Here is a 7,882-nt window from a genome sequence, read left to right as displayed (position 1 = left end):
ATATATATATATATATATATATATATATATATATATATACACATTCTAGAGGCACTGTTCTTTTTTAACGGTCTCTTACTGGATTCACAATGCACTTTGAGCTTGTCTGTTTAGATATATAATTTGAAGCAGAAGTTGGCAGATACTACAGGCAAAGAACTTTCTGGAATTTCTGTAACAAATGTTTTGCAATAAAAAAAATACAAATAGTTTAAAACATGACTCAGTCTTCCTTGTGCATTCATGTGTCTCTATCTGTTCTCCATTATTCTCATGCTAAAGTCCACAGTGGCTCCTAGGGAATTGTTGCCCGAGGCTCCGTGAGTTAGTCATTTTGGAAAAGTAGAAATTACAAACTCTTTAACTATGGGGTGTGTTTACCAGCAATGAATAGACATTATAGGCCAATGTGGTGTTTAAAAAAATGAGACATTTTCAAATTGACAGAATATCATATCTCATCCTATATTTCTGCTACCTAGCTATTAGACTTACCATATTTCCACACAACTGAATCGTGGTGAACCATATCACTTCAGTGGGAATCCAGATTCTCCAGTACTTCTTAGTCCCCACCTCTCCCTACTGACCCTTACCTCATATTTCCCTCAGTTGTTGAAATTTCCTGGAAGGCCCCCGTCAGCAGTTGAACTTCAATACTAAAGGACGTAGAAAGACAGTGGCAAGTCTAGACTATCTAAATAGAAGGGCTCAGGGGATCAATTCAATTTGTTTGGGGAAAAAAGATTTAAAAAAAACTTTTCTTTGTGCTAAAACATGTGTAACAAGTATGACTTCATTATCCCATTTAAAGTATATCATGAAAAAATTTTATTAGATTGGCTTTACAACTATGGTTTTAGATCCCATTAAGAAGAACAAACAAGGGTCTGGTGAGATGGCTCAGTGGTTAAGAGCACATGACAGAGGTCATGAGTTCAAATCCCAGCAACCACATGGTAGCTCACAACCATCTGCCATAAGATCTGATGCCCTCTTATGGGGTGTCTGAAGACAGCTACAGTGTACTTACATTTAATAAATAAAAAATAAACACTTAAAAAAAAAAAGAAAAGAACAAGCAATAGCCATTGCCTTTATAAATATTTTAATTTTAAAAAGCAAGGAAGGGAAATTATAAAACATACACATTTGTTTTTGTTTGTTTATTTGTCTGTCTGTCTGTTTGATTGTTTGGCAGGGCCTCACTTTGTTACATAAACCACCATAGACCTCCAGGACTTGAGCAAGCCTCCTGCCTCAACCTTCTAGTTAACTAAGACTACAAGTGCATACTTTGTGCCAAGTTTGTGCTTTCATGAAAAGTAATTTGTGCCCAAAAGACACCAAGATGAATAAAACCAACTAAGTCCCTGTCCTTGTTCGGCTTCAAGCACAGCTATCATGAGAGTAGAATCGTATTATTACCAGTTTGTTCCCCAAAGAATAAAGCACGAAAAATACAAATCTGGGATTTCAAGGGGTAGATGCTCTGCGGCTCAGGAGAAGAGATGTTCTCCTGGTGATGAATGAGCCCTGCCTACGCAGATCCTTTGTAATGGAATGGTTGACACCCTTTTCTGACAGCAATGTGGTATGTTCTTGAACTTGTATAGCTACTGTAACACACATGGTATTCCAAAAAGGACTCTAGAAAATCTCAGTTATAGAATAGCATGGGTCTTCTTGGGTGAGATACTGATGCAGGTGAGAATAATAATAAATTCTGTAAAAATAATTATCATTATTTTTTATTCATGTTACTTTACTTAATTGAAAGCCACCATATAGGAAAGTCTAGCACACCCTTATCATTGGAAATTTTAGTAATGTTTTTAACCTTTCCTTTTTTTAAAAAAAAAAAAAGTATTTATTTTATGTATATGAGTACACTGAAGCTGTCCTCAAACACACCAGAAGAGGGCATCAGATCCCATTACAGATGGTTGTGAAGCACCATGTGATTGCTTGGAACTGAACTCAGGACTTCTAAAAGAACAGTCAGTGCTCTTAACCGCTAAGCCATCTCTCCAGCCACACTTTTTTCCTTTCTAAATCACTTGTTATCTGACTTGTACTCAAATATTCAGCACACTACCATGTTATAGTTCAAGCCGTTTCCTCAAAGCAGTGGCTGTATCATGGTCAGAATCTTTCAATATTTTGTTAAGATAGAGACTAGTGGCACCAAGTTACCCTAGGAAGGATGTTCCTTGAAATCAGAATATTTCATATTCTCTGTCTCAAATACTAAGCACCCACTTTTTTAAGTTAGATATATTAGTTCTCTAGAACTTTCTTAGCCAGCCAGAGATATAGCGATGTCTAATCTTAAAATAAGTAAAAATAAAAAACACCATAGTGATGGTAACCGTAACAATAGCAATAGGTGTGCATTGGATATATGAAAGAGTGGTAGGTTCAGTGGCAGATTCCTTGACTAGCATATACAAGGCTCTGTGTTCATTCCCAAGTTTATCACGCACAACAAAAAACAAATTAATAAAGAGGACACTATATGACTTGATCCCAAGTTCTGTAAAATTCAAACCAAACATACAGATATAGTTACATATAAATCATGAAAAGACTGGAGAGAGACCTCAAAAAATGATAAAAGTTTTACAACATAGCTTTTCCATTTTAAAATTCAAATGTGTAAAAGGAACCAAAAGTGACCTAAAGCTGGGCATGGTGGCTCACACCTAAATCCCAGCACTCTGGAAGCAGAGGTAGGTGAGTCTCTGTGAGTTTGAGCCTGGTCTATATAGCCAGTTCTGGTACAGCCAGGGTTACATCAAGAGACTCTGCCTCAGAAAAAGAGAGAGAGAGAGAGAGAGAGAGAGAGAGAGAGAGAGAGAGAGAGAGAGAGAGAGAGAGAGCGCAAAGTTGGGTGACATATCAAGAGACACGAACTTCAGCTGTCCAGATTTTCTTTACTGACTTTGTGTTAAAGTCCACTACGGACGCCAACCAATAATCAGGAGCCCTCCGATGTAAGCCATCTCATCCAGCGAATGGTATAGTTAGAAGGAAATGGGAGAAATGGTTTAACTCCCGATGTCATGAAATTATAATTTAAGGCATAAATATAATCAATGCCTTTCGAGCAGTTACTTTGTTCCTGTGAAAGAACTGAAATTTTTATTAAAAAGGCAAGACAGTCATGACTAAAAAGATAATTGCATGTTTTCATTATTTAATTAGGGCTGTTGAAAAAAAATGGGAACAAGCATCCTAAGTACGGCTCATCAGCATTCACGGTGCTCAAGTAGAAGCTAATGGCCCCCGGAAAGACAGCGCGTGGATGGTTTCCCACATTTGAGTAGAAAATTGGACTACATAACCAACTCTGTGACTCTGAGTAGAACAGGACTCAAAAGTCTTTAGAATTAAGAAAAAAGAACAAACCCCCTAGCCTAACAGAAGCTAAAGAAATAAGTAGGACTAAAGATGATGGATAGAATCAGGTATTCCCAAGGCTAGCGTCCCAGGTAAAACAAGTCTCTGTCAAGTCTCTATTGTGAGAAACACTGACAGAAAAGCTTTGGAATCAGTAGGAGCCTCGCTGCCCTGTGCGAAGGACTCGCCACTGAGAGGCGCTGTTGAGTACAATGTTCCCTTGAATTCACCCAATCCTTTCAACACTTCTATGATGTTGGAGTTATTATTCTCTGACCCAAGCAGAAGAAAGGAGATTCATCACGCCATACACCAGTGTCAGGCTAGAGTCTGGACTTTATCCTGTGACAGGAAGAAAGTAGCTAAAGAATTCTAGACAGAGCATGTGCCATGTGGCATGTGACCGTGTAGAAGGAGGGAGGTGCAGTGGAACTTGTTCGACTCCCTTCCAGGCAAAAGTAAAAGGAACCGTCACAACTCAATTCAATACATGTTCCTTGAATGCATACTGTCTGACAAACACTAAGTGCTACTACCCTGTATCTGAAACTGTACCTTCTCAACTTTCTGGTGAGCTAAGTCTTTCTGTGTAGAGACTGTACTTCAGTACATGCCCAATAAATTATACCCAGAATGCTTGCTTCCCGGTAGAATTTGTTCCATGGAGCTCTATGCTCTGGCTGAAGCTATACTTTTGACTGCATTCTTGGGCTGATGATCTAGGAGTGCCAGTCAGTTAGCCATGGTGGTACAAACCTGTGATCCCAGCACTCGGGAAGAAGAGGCAGGAAAATTGTTTAAGGTCAGTTTGGGTTATATTACGAGATCAAAAGACAACAATAATAATAATGATAATAGTAGTAGTAACAGAAGTGTTGATTAGTTCTTCTCTTGGGAATTTGGACTAGAGATGGTACAAAGAGGCAAACTAGATAATAAAAGTACAGCCCATACCCTTGGGTTGTCAGTAGTCATGTTCCTGCATGTTGGCTGGGTTACAGAGAGAATCAGTCTGCCAAGAACAAGAGAGAGAAATATAATCATGAAGGCAGGAACAGATGTAGGAACCAAAAAGATTCTAGATTCTTCCTGAGATATAGCTATAATCTCACATTTAGGCTCTAAAAACATACCAGTATCCTCAAAATAAATACTTATGTTGTACCCTGAATAATGTCCCCAAAGACACTCATGTCCTGATCCCCCAAACTTTTGGCTATTAGCTTGTTTTGCCAGGGTAAGTATCCTGAGGTAGGGAAGTGAGCCTGGATTATTCGGGTGGATCTGATTGGAAGGAACAGAGGCAACTGATACAAATTGGGGGAAGGACCTGAAGCCAAGGAATGCAGGAGGGGAGCCTCTGGTAGCTGGAAAAGACAAGGTCTAGATTCCTCCCCCAAGACTCCCTAGAAAGAATCAGAGCTGCTGTCATCTTAGTTTTAGCTTCTTAAGACACATCTGAACGTATGGTCTGAAGAATCATAAGAGAACATCATGATGGTTTCTCAAAGCAGCAGCTGGGAATGAACGCATCGCCACCCGACACCCAGCATTATTAAAAGTGAAGCTGTATAGTGCAGCTCAGGAATCTTACTATTGTATGTTTCCTTTGTCTTTGTGATATATTCTAGCCCAGGCTGGCCTCAAACTCATGACCCTCCTGCCTCAGCTTCCTGAGTATTGTTAAGACTATACAGAATACACAGTATTGAGGCTGCAGAGGTGACTCAGCAGTTAAGAGCATTGGCTCTCCCAGAGGGTATGGGTTCGGTTCAGGCCCTTGGCAAATTCCCCACTGAGCAGCATTAACACATGTCTCCATATAAACCAGACTTTGCTAAGCACCATAAATAAATCATACAAAGTCCCCTTGAGTGTCAAGTGTGCTTTTAACTTACATTCAAATTTGCAAATGGATACAGAGTCAAGCTGAAGGAAACTGGGTGGGTTTCTCAGGAAGGGTAAGATTTAAATTCAAATATCTCAATTGTGAGGAATAGATGGTATGTCAAGGTAGGGGAATATTCAACAAAAAAAGCATAACTTGGGTTTTTTTTTTTTAAAGTCATAAGAGCACACAGATGCAGTAGACTTTGGAAAGCAGCGTAGGACTCACGGGGCTGCAGCACACCCCAATGTGTGGTAAGTAAACAGAGACACGTCTGGAAAATCTGATCCAGGCTAGAGCTCAAGATGACTCAAAAGGGCAAACAGTAGAGAAAGTCAGTGTGGGAAACAGGTAAGACCCGCTAGCGAGCTGAAGGGACTGCAGTGTGTGCCAACTATGGATGGAGCTTCTGGATGGGCGACACAGAGTGAGGAGATGCTAACCAGTAAAAAGGGGAAAGCTGAAGATGACACCAATGTCTCAAGCCTCAAATATGGCCCTAGAAACAGAGTGTAGTTGTGTTTTATCAGTGTGAGTCCATCCACTTTTCCCAAAAATGAATGACTATACAAAAAAGCTATGAATGAAAGCAGGTCAGATGGGGGGCGAACTGAATGAACAAACAAACGATGAGAGTCCTTGACCCAAACAGTGACATGACGACCAAGTCAACGATCCATGAGATCTTTCACTTGAAATCTGAACTGAGCTAAAAGGTATTTGGGGACCATGACCAAGAGGGATTTAGTCATCGAGGTAGTCTTACCTGTGTGATGTATCTGATTAAATCCCCTGTGAGACTCTAATAGCAGCAACAGTGTAAAAAATGCAACAGTTCTTCCTATGGGGACTTTCAGGCATGTCATGAAAGCTTACTTGGTCATGGGAAGAAGCTATAGGAGGGTCTCCATGGAAGGCTCCCATGTCGCCAGGTGCTCATGAGCAGCTGACAGCAGGATATGCTGACTGAGAGACTGGATCTCAAGAGCAGCAAGCCACACATCCCACAGCCATTGCACTTTGTAGGAGAAGCAGCCTAGGGACTCAATGGGTTCTTCCCTACAGCATCTGGAGGCTTAGAGCCTTCCCAACATGATCTAAATTACATTGTCCTTGCTTATGGTTCTCTTTGCTCATACCCTTACACCCTCAAACTCAAGTTTACTTTAAAACCTCTGTCTTACCTTGTTCATTCATTCATTCATTCATTCATTCATTCAGGTTTTTTGAGACAAGTGTCTCTATACAGCTTTGGCTGTCCTGGAACTCCCGATGTAGTCCAGGCTGCCCCCAAACTCACAGAGATCTGACTGCCTCTGCTGGAATTAAAGGTGCACACCACCATACCTGACTTACCTTGCTTATTTAGCGAACACAGCCATGCCCTATTCTATAAAGTGTTTTCCCTAGTTCACAAAGAAAACTGATCTCTGGGGTCCTTGTGTCAGTTCTGCCAAGGGATCCATTTTGCTAAACAAGAAGTATCTGAGGTAGGTACGGAGAATGAATGGATGGAGGGATGGAGTATATTAGCACACAGGCACAAGCACATGTGTACATATATGTGCATGTGTGTGTATGTGAGTATCTTTTTTCTTTTTTCTTTTTTTTTTTTTTTTTTGAGCCAAGGGTCTTACTCTGCAACTCTGGCTGGCCTCAAGCTTACAGTAATCATTCTGTCTCACTTCCTGTAAGTGCTGAGGTTACAGGCATGAGCCACTATGACTAGCATCATTGATACTTTCAATAACTTCTCTTCCTCAGAGTTCATATCTAGCCCAAGCAAAAGAAAACAACTGATGAATCCCGTATCATTGGCTTCTAAAGACTAAAATATCTGGTTCTCAGAGTCTAAAGTGTAGTAGGCTTTCAAATAGAGTCATCTCTGCTCTCTGGGCTTCTATGCTAATGGTGGAAGCTCCTGGCGGTTCAGTTGTTTGTTTGTTTGTTTGTTTGTTTTTAATTTTTTAATTTTTTTTCTTCTTTTGGTTTTTTCGAGACAGGGTTTCTCTGTGTAGCCCTGGCTGTTCTGGAACTCACTCTGTAGACCAGGCTGGCCTCGAACTCAGAAATCCACCTGCCTCTGCCTCCCAAGTGCTGCAATTAAAGGCGTGCACCACCAACACCCGGCCGGTGGTTCGGTTTTATTCAATCAATTTTACTGGGCCATTACCTCAGTCTGCAGTGGACGAAAAGCAGGTTGGCTCTATCATGTTATACAGACACTTCAAATTTTAAAAAAAAATGTCTGATCTCTTTTCTAACCCATTCTCTCCATTTCTCTGCTGGCCACAAGCACTTACAGGTTGGACTAGGCTCATGAATCCTAAATTTCTTGATTTACAGTCATTTATTGAGATGTGCAGGAAGCTAGGAACATTAAGGGGGCATGAGAGAGGTGAGGTTTGTTCAACTATTTAAAGAGGATCACAGAATAACTAAAGCCCATCCACTGTCACCAGGAAAAGGATCTGGGAAGCCCAGATTAAGAACCCACAGGAGCCCATGCGGGCTGTCAAATGGGAAGCAGAGTCACCTCTGTCTGCAGAGGAGCCCCACCTGACAGCTGTCTGTAGCAGGCACATGCTCATG

This window comes from Grammomys surdaster, unplaced genomic scaffold (assembly GCF_004785775.1).
Source record: "Grammomys surdaster isolate TR1022 unplaced genomic scaffold, NIH_TR_1.0 141, whole genome shotgun sequence".
In the NCBI taxonomy this organism is placed as follows: Eukaryota; Metazoa; Chordata; class Mammalia; order Rodentia; family Muridae; genus Grammomys; species Grammomys surdaster.
Note: the sequence above shows the minus strand (reverse complement) of the source record.